Here is a 16,790-nt window from a genome sequence, read left to right as displayed (position 1 = left end):
GGGCATGTTTAGCCTGAAGAAGAGAAGGCTGAGAGGAGATATGATGCCCATGTATAAATATGTGAGAGGAAGCCACAGGGAGGAGGGAGCAACCTTGTTTTCTGCTTCCTTGGAGACTAGGACGCGGATCACTGGCTTCAAACTACAAGAAAAGAGATTCCATCTGAACATGAGGAAGAACTTCCTGACTGTGAGAGCCGTTCAGCACTGGAACTCTCTGCCCCAGAGTGTGGTGGAGGCTCCTTCTTTGGAAGCTTTTAAACAGAAGCTGGATGGCCATCCATCAGGGATGATTTGAATGCAGTATTCCTGCTTCTTGGCAGGGGGTTGGACTGGATGGCCCATGAGGTCTCTTCCAACTCTTTGATTCTATGATCTAGTAAACTACAGTATTTGTCAAAAAGAATAGCTGCTTTCCTGACTGGATGGTTAATTGAAAAGGGACATTATACAATGATAGAGTAAGTAACAAATTCTAAAATTCTCTGAAAACTTAGCAATTTCCATGAGAAGGCAGAAGCCAATAAAATCCTGAAGGATTCAAACAGCCTGGAATCAGCTGCTGTAATTAAAGTGGGGGTCTGTTCTGTTGTGGTTGGAGAAGCAGCTGACTGCTGTTTCCACCCCCTCTCATGAGCATCTTCAGTGCAACAGGCAGAAGCAGGACACCTGTGGCACTTTCCCCTCGCTTGAGCAGTTCCTGTCACTGGGGAAGGGGGAGGGGGACAAAGACTACACGCTCAACAGACAGCTGCTACCCAATTGACAGGGGAACTACTCCCACTGATTGCAGCAGCTACTGACTGGTAAGTGGAGTTAAGGCGACTTTCATAGACCCCATGTATTGCCTAAATACCCTAAATCCACCAGATCCCATATGATCCTGGAAGCTATGCACTGTCAACTCTGGTTAGTACCTGAATGGGTTAATATCAGGTGCTGTATATTCCAGAGGACTACATTCCATAGGAAGGAACTGGTAAAGCCACTTGGTGTATTCCTTGCTGAAGAAAATCCAATGACAGGTGACCTGAAGGCACACATAAACGTAAAGACCATGAATACATAACAGTCACAAGTGCATAACTCTAGGTTATACATTCATAACTGCTAGAGAGAAATGTGGCCTTCCACTCTATTTACAACTATAAAAATGAAGGTATTGACAAAATTATCCTATACAAGACACATGTCCATATATGTTTTTATATTTAAAAAAAACAGTAGTTTCATTTCTTCATATCATTCAGATTAATATGTATTAGTTGTTAAATAATTCATTTCTGATTGAATCCACTAGTGATATAGCAGGGGCTATTTTATTCCTTTTTTTCTTTCAGTCTGCTAGTATACATTAGCAGTACACATTGTGTAATGTAGATGTCTTTGTTTTCCCTATCAATATTAAGTGTCTCTAGCATGTTTTTATAATGCTGTTACTTCTTAAAAACTGAACATGCCAAAAAGGACTTAGCTATAATAAATAGTAATAAGAGTGAAAGGAATATTTGGTGTATTAAGACTATGACTGAAACTACTCAAGTGAAAAATAAAAAGTAAGGGACTGGGTAAGAATTATAAATATTGTTCTCACAAAGTGGTTTTACTGGGGAGGGGCCATCTATAATCCACCAGACAGCATGGAAAGTTTGTGCTGGACTTTCCATAGTATTTTCCTATTTAGAAACTTCAGTATAAATCCTCCTTTTATACATAAGCACAGTAGCACTGATCCTTTCTGTAAGCAACACTGACAAGAGAAAGCTCTGAAGCAGAGGATAAGGTTCAACCTGTAGACACTACAGTAAGCCACACCCTCCCAGGTGAAGAGTACTGAGATTACAGGAATCAGATAAGAAGTATTTGGGCCCTTTTACACAGCCCTATATTCCAGAATATAAAGGAAGAAAATCCCACATTATCTAAGTGTGGACTTAGATAACCCAGTTCAAAGCAGATATTATGGGATATTCTACCTTGATATTCTGCATGATATGGCTGTGTGGAAGGACCCTTTGTAAGGTTTAGTACAGTACAATGCAATGTGGTTTCATCTTCAAAGTACAGTTAACATTTCACAAACAATTTCTTAAAAATAATCCTAGCTCTAATCATAGACAAAATTACAGAACTAGGTGTGTATGTGTGTGTGTGTGTGTATCTCTCCAAGAAAAACAAGAGAGCAACACCAAAGTATTATCTATCTAGAAAAGCTGCAATCAATATGATCACTAAGATATAGAACTAAGAATTTTGATATATAAAGTGCAAAGATATTGAATCTACAGGATAAAGATTTAATATTGACAGAACAAACTAAGAGAAATAATGAAAAGTCTAAAACTAACAGATTTGGCAGGATTTACCATATTTACTCATGAATAAGTATAGAAATTTTAGTCAAAACTTCCAACCAAAAAAACCTGGGTTGGTTTATCCATGGAAACCATCTGTTTCTCTGAGTAGAGTAGTGAAACAGCTTAGTTCATACCGAGGGAACCCAAAAGCAGCAATGACCTCCACTGTGTCACTGCTTCTGGCTTTTTAAAATACCTAGGCATGAAAACAGTAGTGGTGGCCAAGGATGGCTGCCTCCCAATGTGGGCACTGGCACTATTTGCTTTCTGTGGAATGACCCTTTTTCCTCAGGTCATGTTCAAATGCATAAATTTAGCCCCAAAACCTGCCCTCAGATTATACACAGGGTCAACTTCACATGAGTATATACAGTATTTATCCTGTATCTGACGATTACTTACATGTGTAGTAGCTCTGACTCACTATGTCACTGTGTTTTTCATGGAAGATGTTTACTTAAAATTGTTTAGTATGCCTGATCAAAGGAAAGCTATTTTGTTTACTGTGACCTCCCAAAATTTAGAGAGGCTGCGGAATTAAATATAACACATGGGGAAGACATTCATAAATGATAATAATCCGCTCCTTAGGGTAAGAGAAGTAGCCAGATTGTGTAACTTTAATAGTTATTTCATATGAAGTTTGTGATGTCGTTATACTGAGGGCATTTTAACCAACAATACTAGGGCTAGAATTAATGCCTTCCTTGATTAACGCACTGTTGAACAGCAGCAAGCCAGATAATGCCACTGCAAGCTCAAAGCAATTGTCTTCCTGCTTTATTCCTGTAACTGTTGTATATGGAGACACTGTTTCTGATGACTAATAGTTGTTGACAGGCTTGTACATCATGGCTTTGTTCAGTTCACTTTAAAAACCTTCTAAACCAGCGATTATCATTACAACTTCCATTAATAACTTTCACACAAAAATTAAGTTGTATGAAATACTCTCTTCTGTTAGCCCTACATCACACTTTAGATGCATAGTATAACCCCTGGAGGCATAGAAATGGTCAGCTTCTCTGAGCCCCAATTTAAGATATTCGTTCCGTATTATACATGCATTCTGAGTGAAATCTCAAGCCTTTGTTATCTTTCAAATGCATTCTGAATAATGATCTAATTTATTAGCTTTTCATTCATACACCATCTCGCTTTCTTAATGAAAACTTAAAACAACTGAAGTGAATACTCTCTTCATTAATCTCTTCAGCACAGAAGATACTGGGTGGAATCCTAACATAAGATAACGAGGTTCACGGCAATTACCATCAATTCCCCATGATCCAGCACCATTCACAGCCATGAGACATTCACAGCCATGAGACATTGTTTTTTGTATCTTACTTTCTTCATTCAGAACTCTGTAATCAGAATGTCTCCCCCCCCCCCCCCGGCTGTCCAATTATCTTTAAAGTAGCTTCTCAGGCACAATTTGTAATGGGGAATGTATCCTACCAGGCATGAGAGAGGGAAATGATCTCCAGACCTTAAGAAATTGTCCATTTATATATCTATGTAAAATGCAACTTGCCAATGCAGGCAGTTTTGACTTCTATTTTCCCCTTTGGCCAAGCTTTCCAGGTACTGTTCCATTATCTGGGTGGACTCCAAAAGGGGGGCTAGACAGAGAAGGACACTCCATTTGGAAGGGGGGATTGAAGGAGGAAAACAGTTTCCCCATTTTCGCTAGTTATCCCCCTCTTCTCCCCATGTCATAATGATGGTGGTGGTCTCAACGAGGGCAATATGGGTGGAGGCAATAACAGGAACACAGGGGGAAGTGGTTTCACCCCCACCCCCGGCTCAGTCCAGATAACAGAACAGTACTGCTTTCCATATTTCAAAATAAGGCTTTTTTCATATTTTACCAACAGCAATACAATTTACCAATTAGGCACAAGCTTTATTTCAGATTCTGTAATTACTTTAAATATTTTTGTGGATTCTGGCAGCCCTGTCTCTTACACTCCTCTCAATTCTTGGTTTTACTAGGCAATTTTCCATTGACACACATTTGAAATTTAATAGTATTTTGCTTGATATCTGTAAGCAATTTGACAACATATGTATTAACAGATCCTGGCCATCCCTTTAAATAAGAGGTGCTATATTTATTTAAATATTTATCTATACTACTCTACATCTAGAGATCTCAAGAAGGGTAGCAGTTGCTACTTTATTGTTGATATCCCTAACTGCTACAAAGCATAATTACCTTTTGTACCTGGAATGATTGCTTGCCAAATCTCATGCTCCGCTTTGTTTTGTTTGCTTTCCGCAACTGACTAAACACACAGTAAGTGTATATGTGCTTATGTTTTGGGTTCACGTGATACCTGAAAGGAAAACTGGTAAGCATCCAAAAGGAAACAAAGTTTCAGTAACTGCTGAATGGGAAGATCTTCAAAAAAATTATGACACTGCGCTACTATTACATATTAGCCCCCTCAAATTTTGCTTTTCATCTATAAACTAAAAAGGTGGATGCTACTAGATAACAGCCTAACTGAATAATATTTTTTAAAGCAGCAAAACATTTGTCAACACAAATCCATGTTTTCCTCAGTATATAGGAAAAAGAAATGAATCGATCAATAGCAAATTGTTCCCCTAAATATTTCCATATTGTATGAGACACTACAGTCCTCAAACCAACAATTCTAATGTAATTCTGAGTTCCATTTGGGGTGAGACAGAGCAGGGTAAAAATATAGTAAATAAATAAATATGGGTTGCTTACCTGTAAACATAGTTTCCCGAGTGGTAGCCTGTATTCACACGTCCCGCCCATCCTCCCCACATTTTTGGTCATGCCCCAGGGCTTCTGGCTGCCTTTTTCTGCGGCGGAAGAACTGGCCGGTGGCCCCGCGGCAGGGCTATTTATGGGGGGAAAGAAAGGGGCGGGGCTTCTCTAACGGTCAGTTAGTAGCTTGGGAATGTCCGTTGCTGGCCTGCGCGAGCGCAGGGAATACCAATGGTGTGAATAACAGGCCTACCACGCGGGGAAAATAAATGTAACTTAAAATATGGATGCTCACCAACTATTGTGTTATCATACTGATATATGCATGGGCCAAGTGCACCTAATGTGCATATAACAGACATACAGTAGCTGGTGTGCAGAATAAGTTCCTTTTGAAACATATGCTTGACTTTAGCAGCTTGTAAGCACTTCATATAAAATCAGTCACTTTACCTACACAACATTTCACTGAACTGCTGCAGGCCTGTTTGGAGATTATGGATGAATAGGGCATAGAAGTTCACAAAGAGCAAGTGATGGTCCCAATCCCCAAATCCTCAATTCTACTAGCCATTATTTTAGCACAGAAAATTCTGAAGTTGTTTGTGTGTGTGTGTGTGTGTGTGTGCTTTGTTGGACAAGTGTAAAGTGGAATCAGTACTTTTGCTGTGACATAGGGAACACCTGTTTGGATCTTTCCATTCAACCTGGAAAGACTAAAAGTAGACACTCAGGGAGAGCAAAAAGAATCAAATGCTCTTTTTTACACAACAAAAACTACTGAGCCTTTTCTGCAACCTGACTTTGGCACCTTCTATTCCCACATGTGATCCTCGGCCCCTCTCACCTTTATTCTTTGTGTTGTAGAATTTAAGTCAAAAAACTTTCTCTTCAATCCACACATGTCCCAGAAAATACTATTTTCCTTATGTAAGTAATCTCTCTCTCTCTCTCTCTCTCTCTCTATATATATATATATCTATATATATAAATCTGTTAGGTTGGTTATACCGGACAGGTAAACTCTAAACCCCCCCAACGAAACTGCACCAAAATTGCCATGGCCCTAGGACAACCCACTCGGTACAAACTAATCCACTCACAATTACAAACAACACAACAACACACTCACAAAGTGGCAAAACAACTGAGCATGCGCACTGCCGCAAAGACCCCAGCGCGCGCGCACACATGGCCGAACGGCCGAACGGCACTTCCCTCCCTCCCTCGCCCAGCACGAACACGTCGCCGCCACAAACACACACACACGCATCGCAACTTCCTCCCACCCCTTCCGGCCCTGAAACACTCCTTCCCTCCTCCAACGCAGCTCTGGTAAAACACGCCCCCTCCCTTCCCCGCAACACAACCAAACGCCGGTAACAACCCCTCCCCCCGCTAACTCACCACACCTCCCTTCCCCGCAACACAAAAACACACACGCCGCTAACGCACACCTCCTCCCTTCCCCGCAACACAACCAAACGCCGGTAACAAACCCCCCTGCCTTCTACACAAACACACACGCCGCTAACTCACCACCCCTCCCTTCCCTGCAACACACAAACACACACGCCCCTAACACACACCCCCTCCCTTCCCCGCAACACAACCAAACGGCGGTAACAAGCCCCCCTGCCTTCCCTGCAACACACAAACACACACGCCGCTAACACACACGCCGCTAACACACACACCATCCCTTCCCCGCAACACAACCAAACGCCGGTAACAAACCCCCCTGCCTTCCACACAAACACACACGCCGCTAACTCACCACCCCTCCCTTCTCCTTCTTACCTCCTCCTTCTTCTTCCCCAATCTCACCTCCTCCCCCTCCTTCTTCCTCCCCTCCCCTCTAGGCGAGGGAGGTTCTGTGCAGGGCCTAGCCTTGCATGAAGCCTCTCTTGCCTAGATCGCGATCCGGCCAGAGGGAGGGACGACGGAAGAACAGCAAAAGAGGCGAGTGCTGGGAAGGGAAGGGAAGGGAAGGGAAGGGAAAGGCGGGGGGGGGGGGAGAGGAAGGGGAGGCTCCACAACACAACACAACACCTCACAACAGAAGGAGTGACCATCACTCAAACAATTATGATTTTGTCATTTGCGAGATGTAGTTCCTGGGATTTACAGTTCACCTACAATCAAAGAGCATTCTGGACTCCACCAATGATGGAAATGAACCAAACTTGGCACACAGAACTCCCATGACCAACAGAAAGCACTGGAAAAGATTGGAGGGCATTGACCTTGAGTTTGGGAGTTGTAGTTCACCTACATCCAGACAGCACTGTGGACTCAAACAATGATGGATCCGGACCAAACTTAGCATAAGCATTCAATACGCCCAAATATGAACACAGATGAAGTTTGGGGAAAATAGACCTTGACATTTGGGAGTTGTAGTCACTGGAATTCACAGTTCACCAACACTCAAAGAGCATCGTGAACCCCACCAATGACAGAATTAGGGCAAACATGCCACACTGAACCCCTATGGCCAAGCATAAAGAAGGGGGAGGAAGGAGGGATGCCAGAGACAGAAAGAGAGAGGGAAAGAGGGGAAAGGAAGGAGTGTGAGAGAGAGAGAAAGAGGGAAAGAGAGAGAGAAAGAGGGGAAAGGAAGGAGTGTGAGAGAGAGAGAAAGAGGGAAAGAGAGAGAGAAAGAGGGGAAAGGAAGGAGTGTGAGAGAGAGAAAGAGGGAAAGAGAGAGAGAAAGAGGGGAAAGGAAGGAGTGTGAGAGAGAGAAAGAGGGAAAGAGAGAGAAAGAGGGGAAAGGAAGGAGTGTGAGAGAGAAAGAGGGAAAGAGAGAGAGAAAGAGGGGAAAGGAAGGAGTGAGAGAGAGAGAAAGAGGGAAAGAGAGAGAAAGAGGGGAAAGGAAGGAGTGAGAGAGAGAGAAAGAGGGAGAGAGAGAGAGAAAGAGGAGAAAGGAAGGAGTGTGAGAGAGAAAAAGGGGGAAAGAGAGAAAGAGGGGAAAGGAAGGAGTGTGTGAGAGAGAGAGAGGGAAAGAGAGCGAGGGAAGGAAGGAAGAGAGGCCAGGCAGAGAATTCAAAACTCTTACTAAAGGCCACAGCAACGCGTGGCAGGGCACAGCTAGTATATATATATATATATTCTCTGTTCATTTTAAGTGACATAATAACTCAAAACCTGCTGAATGAATTGCCACCAAATTTCACCACAAGACACCTAGTAAAACCCAAGGAGTGATCATCACTCAAAAAATTTTATTTTGTCATTTGGGAGTTGGGGTTCCTGGGATTTATAGTTCACCTACAATCAAACAGAATTCGGAACTCCACTAACAATGGATTTGACCCAAACTAGAAAGGTTTGGTGGGCATTGACCTTGAGTTTTGGAGTTGTAGTTCACCTACATCCAGAGAGCACTGTGGACTCAAACAATGATGGACCTGGACGAAACTTGGCATGAAAACTCAATATGCCCAAATGTGAACACTGGTGGAGTTTGGGGAAAATAGACCTTGGCATTTGGGAGTTGTAGTTGCTGGAATTTATAGTTCACTTACAATCAAAGAGCCCCTTGAACCCCGCCAAGAGAATTGGGCCAAACTTCCCACACAGAACCCCCATGACCAATAGAAAATACTGTGTTTTCTGGTGGTCTTTGGTGAGCCCTCTGACGTCCCTTCGCGACTCCCCCAGGAGTCCAGACCCCCATGTTGAGAAATGCTGCCTTAAGGCCATCCAGTCCAACTTCCTTCACCAGGGCAAGAAAACATTATCCACGCCCTACTGACAAAGATCCATCCAGCCATAGATATAGATACATATGAGTCACACACACACATATATAGGTATATGACAGATATGGTATCATAGATTTGAAAGGGACCCCTAAAGTAGGACAATTATATGTTACATGTTCCAGAGTAGGCAAATCAGACAATCTCTACATCAACACTGACAAGGAAACAAGAAATACTGGGCATAAAGAAATTACATATATGTATTAGAAACCAACACTTTCTCATTACTTTATTTTCCAGATCACCAGACTGGGCCAAAGCAATGTGTGGCAGGGGACAGCTAGTGAATATATATTTCTGACAATTAAGGATATTCATATTTTAAACTGAAGCTCTTGTTAACACATTTATGAAAAAAATAACATGGTTGCATTTGTTAAAAATATGAATTGCATTCTCATTCATCCTCACTGACCAAATTTGAAAAATATATTCAAAGCATGGACAGTACAACATCATACCTATATTTAAGTTTTTAATTATGGGAAAGCTGTCAAAAAAAGAGAAGTGGCAACTCTACTTCAGCACAAAAACAAAGAATCATAGAATAAGAGAGTTGGGGCATCTAATCCAACCATATGGACCATCTAGTCCAACCCCCTGCTATGCAGGAAAAACACAATCAAAATATCTCTGACAGATGACCATCCAGCCTCTGTTTAAAAGTTTCCAAGGAAATATCTTCCACCACACTCCGAGGCAGAGAATTTCACTGTTGAACAGCTCGCACAGTCAGGAAGTTCTTCCTAATGTTCAGGTGGAATCTCCTTTCCTCTAATTTGAACCCATTGCTCTGAGTCCTACTTTCAAGAGCAACAGAAAACAAATCTGCTCCCTCTTCCTTATGACACCCTTTTACATAATTATACAAGGCTATCATGTCTCATCTCAACCTTCTCTTCTGCAGGCAAAACATACCCAGTTCTCCAGAAAGCTCCAGACCTTTGATTATTTTAGTCACCCTCCTCCGGACACCTTCCAGCTTGTCAATATCTCTTTTGATTTGTGGTACCCAGAATTGGACGCAGTATTCCAGGTGAGGTCTAACTAAAGCAAAATATGAAGGCAACATAGATTTTTAAGATGGTTTTGGTTTGACTAATGTCTAGAATTAAATTAAGTCACATTGAAAGATACTAGAGATAGCACTTCACAAATCCTATCAGAGGGTTATGTGGTAATAATGCTGGAACCATCACTTAAAAGAGAAGATAGGTTTTGTAAAAATAATCTTGAAGCATGATGGAAAAAAGAGTGAAGAGGGATTTTGATTTGAAGAAATCAAATTATAAAGAGCTCATAGCAGAGAAGAGGGGTGTGTGAGAGAGGGTTGTCTTCCTTGATAGACCAGAAAGCATTGCAGGACAAGATGAGATTTAAAAATTTTGAATGTGAAGAAAAGTAAAATTTTCAGATTTATCCTCCAGAGACAGCATTGAATCCCTTGTTTGGGTATCAGCCAGCACGTCAATGACTTAAATCAAGAAATAGTTTTCTGAGATCTACAGAGACACTCACTGAAACACCTCAGCAAGCGAAAGTCCAAAAGTGGGAGGCTCAAACCCAGAACCTCAACCAATGGCTGATACCAAATGAGAGACTCCCCCCTGGGCACACAGAAGACTGGGCAACTTGGAAGGCGCTGGGCAAACTGCGCGATGGCATCACAAGATGCAGGGCCAATCTTAAGAAATGGGGCTACAAAGTGGAATCCACGACATGTGAGTGTGGAGAAGAGCAAACCACTGACCATCTGCTGCAATGCAACCTGAGCCCTGCTACATGCACAATGGAGGACCTTCTTGCGGCAACACCAGAGGCACTCCAAGTCTTGAAATCTGGTTTGCAGCTCCTGTATATAAAACCAACAGCTAAAAAGCCAATTTGATTTTGGGCTGCATCAAAAGGAGTAAAGTGTCTAGACTGAGGGAAATCATGGTTTGTACCTATCTTCCAGAATAACAAAAATCCCTGACAGAATAGAAACCACCTTCCAATAATGGCTACCATGCTATAAGTTTGCTCCAGAAGAAGATGCAAGGGATAAAAAGTAAGGAGAACTACTGCTTTATGAACAGAAGGCTACACACATGACATCAAAGGCTGCCCACCATTTTTCCCCCCTCTCACATTTCTTTTTCCTTTGGGGGAAGGGACTTTTGTAGTGTATCACAATATCCTCTATAGAACCAACTATTTAGAAAGGTGAGTCTACTGTAACAAAAATACTCTCTCATATTACGTTTAAATCTTTTAAAATATATTATGGCAGAAGCTCTCATGGACTAGAGTGCACCTTATTAGGAACAGCTGATGAAATGAACAAATCATAATCCTAAGTTGCAATGAAACGTTACTACTGAGCACCTTCCAAACGTATTATTAAAGCAATATATTTAACTGTCTCTAGACAGAAGTTCTGCCGACAATTACGGTTTCTACTCTTACTAACCCAACTCCCCAATTCATAGTTCCTTTTGTTTTTGTGTGCCTTTAAGTAATTTCTGATGTACAGAGACCCTAAGGCAAATCTATCATGGGTTTTCCTTGGCAAGATTTGTTCAGAGGTTTGCCTTTAACTTCCTTTTTGGCTGAGAGTATGTGACTTGTCTAAGATCACATAATAAATTTCCATGGCTTGGCAGAAATTCAAACCTTGGTCTCCAAGTTGTAGTCTAGCACTCAAACAACTACACCACACTGGCTTTCAACTCACAGCTATGCAAAAGTGATTACTACATTGCTGACTAAATATTGCTGAAACCCCACAATACCCATGCAAGACTCATTCTAGGCATTCTGAAACTAACTAAACACTCCTTACTTACAAATTTAGCTCCTCGAACTCTAGAGGCCCAATACTGTCATTTTGTGTCTTTTGCTGAGTTAGTGGAGAGAAAGCAATGGTATGTGAGCCACACAGACCCACCCTTTAGGTCCCTATGCAAAACTTTGCTTGCTATACTGCTGATTCTATATGAAGAGCCATCTGTCATCAATCACTCTGCACAATGTACAACCTAACTGCAAAGCTACCTAGTGATAATATGGACTAGTAACAATTGAAAAATTGACCACAATGGCTCTTCTCAATTAGCATGGGGGAGAGTGAGAGCAACTTCCATATGGAGCAGCCCTTTAAGTTCCCCGGTCTTTCCTTTTTCCCTTTCTACATTAACAGAAGGAGAAGCAAATCTTGAATTATCACATATTAAAACCTGAAAGGTCTAGCCTTTAACCCCAAGAAGTAGTTATTCTTTAAAAAGTATCTTCTAGTTCTATTGTTTTCAGATATCAAGGTTTCATTGTATTCCCCATCATCACATTAAAATAGTCTCTAAACTCCTATCCTATTGTGACTCCTTGCTTGAACAGCTGTAATTACCTAAGTCTTCTGTTCCTTATCTATAGGGCAGGGAAAGATTTTCAGCATACAGTACAGACTTTCTGCTGTAAGAATCAACACCAACAAATACCCTTATCTATGTCTACTTCTCCCCTCAGTGATTCAGGTATTCATAATTGTAGAAAGCCAATAGAACAAGACACATTATTTATGATTTATATTTTCCCTCAAAAAACACATTTAAAGTTTATGATCTCTATCAGATTGTCTTCACCAGTGAACCAAATTTGAACAGTTTCATCAATATGTGAACATGATTAAGAATATTTACAGTGATCTGTGTATTAATTGCTGCTATCCCAGCTCTAGCTGTCCAGTCTTATTGTTGATTTAAACATTGATAGAGCACCTTTCAACAGTGTTTAACATAAGTTTACTAACGCAAGGAAAACACATACAAACAAAAGATAATGCTCTAAAGGGAAATAGAGCAAAAATCCTGGAAGAATAGAAATGTTCTTGCTTGATGTCAGAAGAAAAGAAATCTTAACAGGACAAAGACCTCTAAGGAGAGAATTCTGCAAACCTATTCAAAAGCCTTTCTCTTCTTACCATATCTTTTTCTCAGGTTGGATCTACACTGCTCTATATCTCAGGATCTGATCCCAGATTATCTTCTTTTCCCAGATTATTTGACAGTGTAGACTCACATAATCCAGTTCAAAGCATATTATATGGGATTAGATCCTGTGATATAGGGCAGTGAGGATCCAGTCACAGATGATTGGAGCATACAGCATCTGAAAATTAAAATGCACCCACAGGCTGTTATGAGATGAGGCACTTCAGGTGCTTCCATTCTATGCCTTAAGATAGAGCTTTCCAGACTGTGTTGGAACACGTTACTGTGTGTTGGTTCCAGTGTGCTGTGTGAACATAACGGAAACCTCTAAGTCTATGTGAAAAAAGTAATAAATTATATATTTTTGGAAATATAAATGAAAGATTTTCATTAAATATGTTGTGTCCCCATACAATTCATTATTATAATTTATGTACCGTATATTCCGGTGTATAAGATGACTGGGCGTATAAGACGACCCTCAAATTTCCATTTTCCTTCGCACACCTTTCCTGCCTCCACTGCCAAGGAAGGCATCTGCGGGGCGAGGGAAGAGGAGGGAAAGGTGCACACCTGCGGAGGCCTGCACTGGCGTAAGCAGCAAGCGGATGATGCAGCCGGGGGAGTGGATGAGAACCACTCGCAGATGCCTTCCTCAGTGGTAGAGGCAGGAAAGGCTGAGCAGGCCAGTGCTGGCCGTGGAGGCCTGCGCTGACCTCCGCAGTTGGTGAGCGCGCCCACCCCTGCTGCTTCTGGTGAGGCTTCTTCTGTCTACAGCCTCCAAGAGCAGCACGGCACGGGCCAGATGCTCCATTGGCCCCAACGGGGCCCAGGAAGAAGGGGGGTAGTGTGAGGAAGGCTGCCCTCCAGCCTCCTTCCTCAAGCTGCGTCTTTCTCTCACTGGGCCCAGCTGGGGCCCAACGGAGAGTCTGGCTCACGCCACGCTGCTCCTGGAGGCTGAAGACAGAGGCTGGAAGCCTTGCTGGAAGCACCAGGGGCGGGCGCGCTCACCAGCTGCGGAGGTCTGTGCAGGCCTCCGCAGCCAGCGCTGGCCTGCGCAGCCCTGGAAGTCAGGCAGGCAAGCAGGCCGCTGCAAGTGGAGGTTCTCATCCGCTTCCTCGGCTGCATTGGCTCCGCTGCAGCTGCCATTCATCGTCTGGTATATCCGGGAGATAAGACGACCCCCAACTTTTCAAAGGATTTTCAATGTTCAAAAAGTCGTCTAATAGCCCGGAATATACAGTACATGTCTATATCTCTGCAGGTAAAACTTAATTACTGTGTCACAAAATGTCTTTGAAAGACAGAACTTCAATACTTAAAAGTGTTTGGAAACTGACATAAAGCCAGTGCTTCCAGTACTGATGAGATATGTTCTCATGACCAGCCCAGGTTAACAGTATTTTTCAGAAATTGTGAATGCATCAGCACTGCAGAATTAAAGCAGCTTGACACCACTTTAAGTGTCCTTGTTCAATGCTATGGAATCTTGGGAATTATATTTTGATGAGGCACAGCACTATTTGGCAGAGATGGCTAAAGAATTCATAAAACTACAAATCCCAGGATCCACAGCATTGAGCCATGGCAGTTAAAGTGGTGTCAAATAGCATTTATTATACAATGTAGCTGCAGCCTTTGTTTTCCCACCAGTCTTCAAAGGCAGTTCCATATACAACATAAAACAGTCAGTCCATCCTAGATGTTACTAAACATGAATAACAGTGAATAATTCAACATTGCATATTGAAAGTTAGCACTAGTTTTTTCATCACTGCCATTAGACAATGGCACTGCAAAAATCTGAGATTCACCAATGAGAAAGTTAAATCTCTTTATTTTTACCACAGAGATCAGCAAAAATGAACACAGATGAGGATACAAAAAGATGAAGGAAGAAATACAGAAGTTTGGGATAGGAATGAAGAAACATTTAGTGAACAGTAATGTAAAGAAAGACAGAAAATAGCCTAATAGGGTGAAGGGTTTTGCTTAGAAATAGAAAGAACGACTGGAACTACAGAGGGCCATGGATGTGAAAGCAGTAAAAAGGCTGGAATGCTGAAAAATGGCAATACAAGAAAAAAAAATATGGAGACTGAAGTGTGTGTACTTGTAACATGGGAGGGACAGAACACCCTACTTGTAACATGGCAGGAAAAATTAATAAGGTGGAGAGGGGGAGGAGCTGGAGTACAACATTAGTAAAACTATGTATATTATTTAGCTACAGAGGCCCCTTCTACACTGCCACATAATCCAGTTCAAAGCAGATAATCTGGATTTTATATCGCAGTGAAGAAAGGGCCAGAGAGGAAGTCATTTAACACATATTTACTTGAAACATACAGAAAATAGGCAAAGTTGAAACTTTATCATACACATCTGCCCCAAGTTACTATCACTATGTAGTCCTTAAATTAAAACCTCAAAGTGAGTCAAACTGATTTGAGAAAAAGTTACTTGATCCATTCTTACTGAGAAGTTTTTGAATGTACTTGTTAAAGCAAACATGATGGGGAAAATGTTCCTCTATTACCAAGGTGACTTTGTGCACAAGAAGTAAAAATACTTCTGGAAAGTAGAGCAATGTCTAGGAAAGCACTACGCTTTTCACTAAATGAAGTCTTCCTTGTATGTACTTCCATGCAGGAAATACAAGGAACGCTTTCCTGAAAATGCCAAGATAAATACGGTATATCATGGTTCATCTTTCCTTTATGGGCACAAGCTGGGAAATGGAGAAGTGTGCAGGAAGGTCAAAGTAAAAAAATAAAATATGCAGGATTTAGCCATCAAACTGCTTATTTCATTAAAGTTCTATTTGATTTCTCAGCCAATAGTCTTTTGAACCAGTCTCCAAAAACACACAGTTTAAAAAGAAAGAGTGCAAAGAAAAAGAAGGAGAAGAAAAAGAATGCATTCTTATAACAGGGCTACCCCTGCTTTGCCTCTCATCTCCCACTGCTGATTTGGTACTTAATATCTGTTTTTCAACAAACTTATTTCAAAATATTTTGGTGATAACTATCATAATTACTATAAATAATACTATCTTCACTGGAGAGATTGAGGCCCCTTCCACACAGCTAAATAAAATCCCACATTTTCTACTCTGAACTGGGATAAATGGCAGTGTGGACTCAGATAACCCGGGGCCCTTCCACTAGCCCTATATCCCAGAATATCAAGGCAGAAAATCCCACAATATAAGCTTTGAACTGAGTTATCCGAGTCTACACTCAGATGTGGGATTTTCTGCTTTGATATTATGGGGTAAAGGGCTGTATGGAAGGCCCCCCAGTTCAAACAGATATTGTGGGATTTTCTGCCTTGATATTCTGGGTTATATGGCTGTGTGGAAGAGCCCAAAGCACCATGGTGATACACCCCATTCAAACATCAAGCATGCAAGAGACATCCAGACTAATTTTCTACACTTTTAAGTAAGTTATATCGGATTGAGAACCTCTCTTTTCTTCTTCTTCTTTTTTAATTTCAAAATTCAAAACACTCCAAAGTCTGAAATGGTGTGAATGGCTGGTAGTAATTCCTTTGCTTTCTGCTAAATATTTTAGTAGTTTTGTGCATGGAACTCACTTCATTTTATGAATGAAACACACTTTATGCGTTTTTGTTTGTTTGTTTGTTTTTGTCGTGTCAGGAGCAACTTAAGAAACTGCAAGTCACTTCTGGTGTGAGAGAATTGGCTGTCTGCGAGGACATTGCCCAGGAACGCCCGGATGATTTGATGTTTTATCATCCTTTTGGGAGGCTTCTCTCATGTCCTTCAGGCTGTGTATGTGTATAGGAAACATACATAGGTTTCTTGTTTGGAGATGGATCTCATCTTAGACCAGCGTTTCTCAACCAGGAGGTTGGGACCCCTGGGGGGGTCATGAGGAGGGGTCATCAAAGACCATCAGAAAACACAGTATTTTCTGTTGGT

The 16,790-nt window shown here is 41.6% G+C and overlaps 1 protein-coding gene across 1 annotated transcript in view; it reads right to left on the bottom strand.

Moving 5' to 3' along the window:
• ZDHHC5 (zinc finger DHHC-type palmitoyltransferase 5) overlaps positions 1-16,790 on the bottom strand; it is a 59,301-nt gene that overhangs the window by 40,733 nt on the left and 1,778 nt on the right. The window lies entirely within an intron of this gene.

The sequence above is a fragment of the Anolis sagrei genome, chromosome 1 (genome assembly GCF_037176765.1).
Source record: "Anolis sagrei isolate rAnoSag1 chromosome 1, rAnoSag1.mat, whole genome shotgun sequence".
Lineage (NCBI taxonomy): Eukaryota > Metazoa > Chordata > Lepidosauria > Squamata > Dactyloidae > Anolis > Anolis sagrei.
This window is presented reverse-complemented; position numbering and strand designations above follow the sequence as displayed.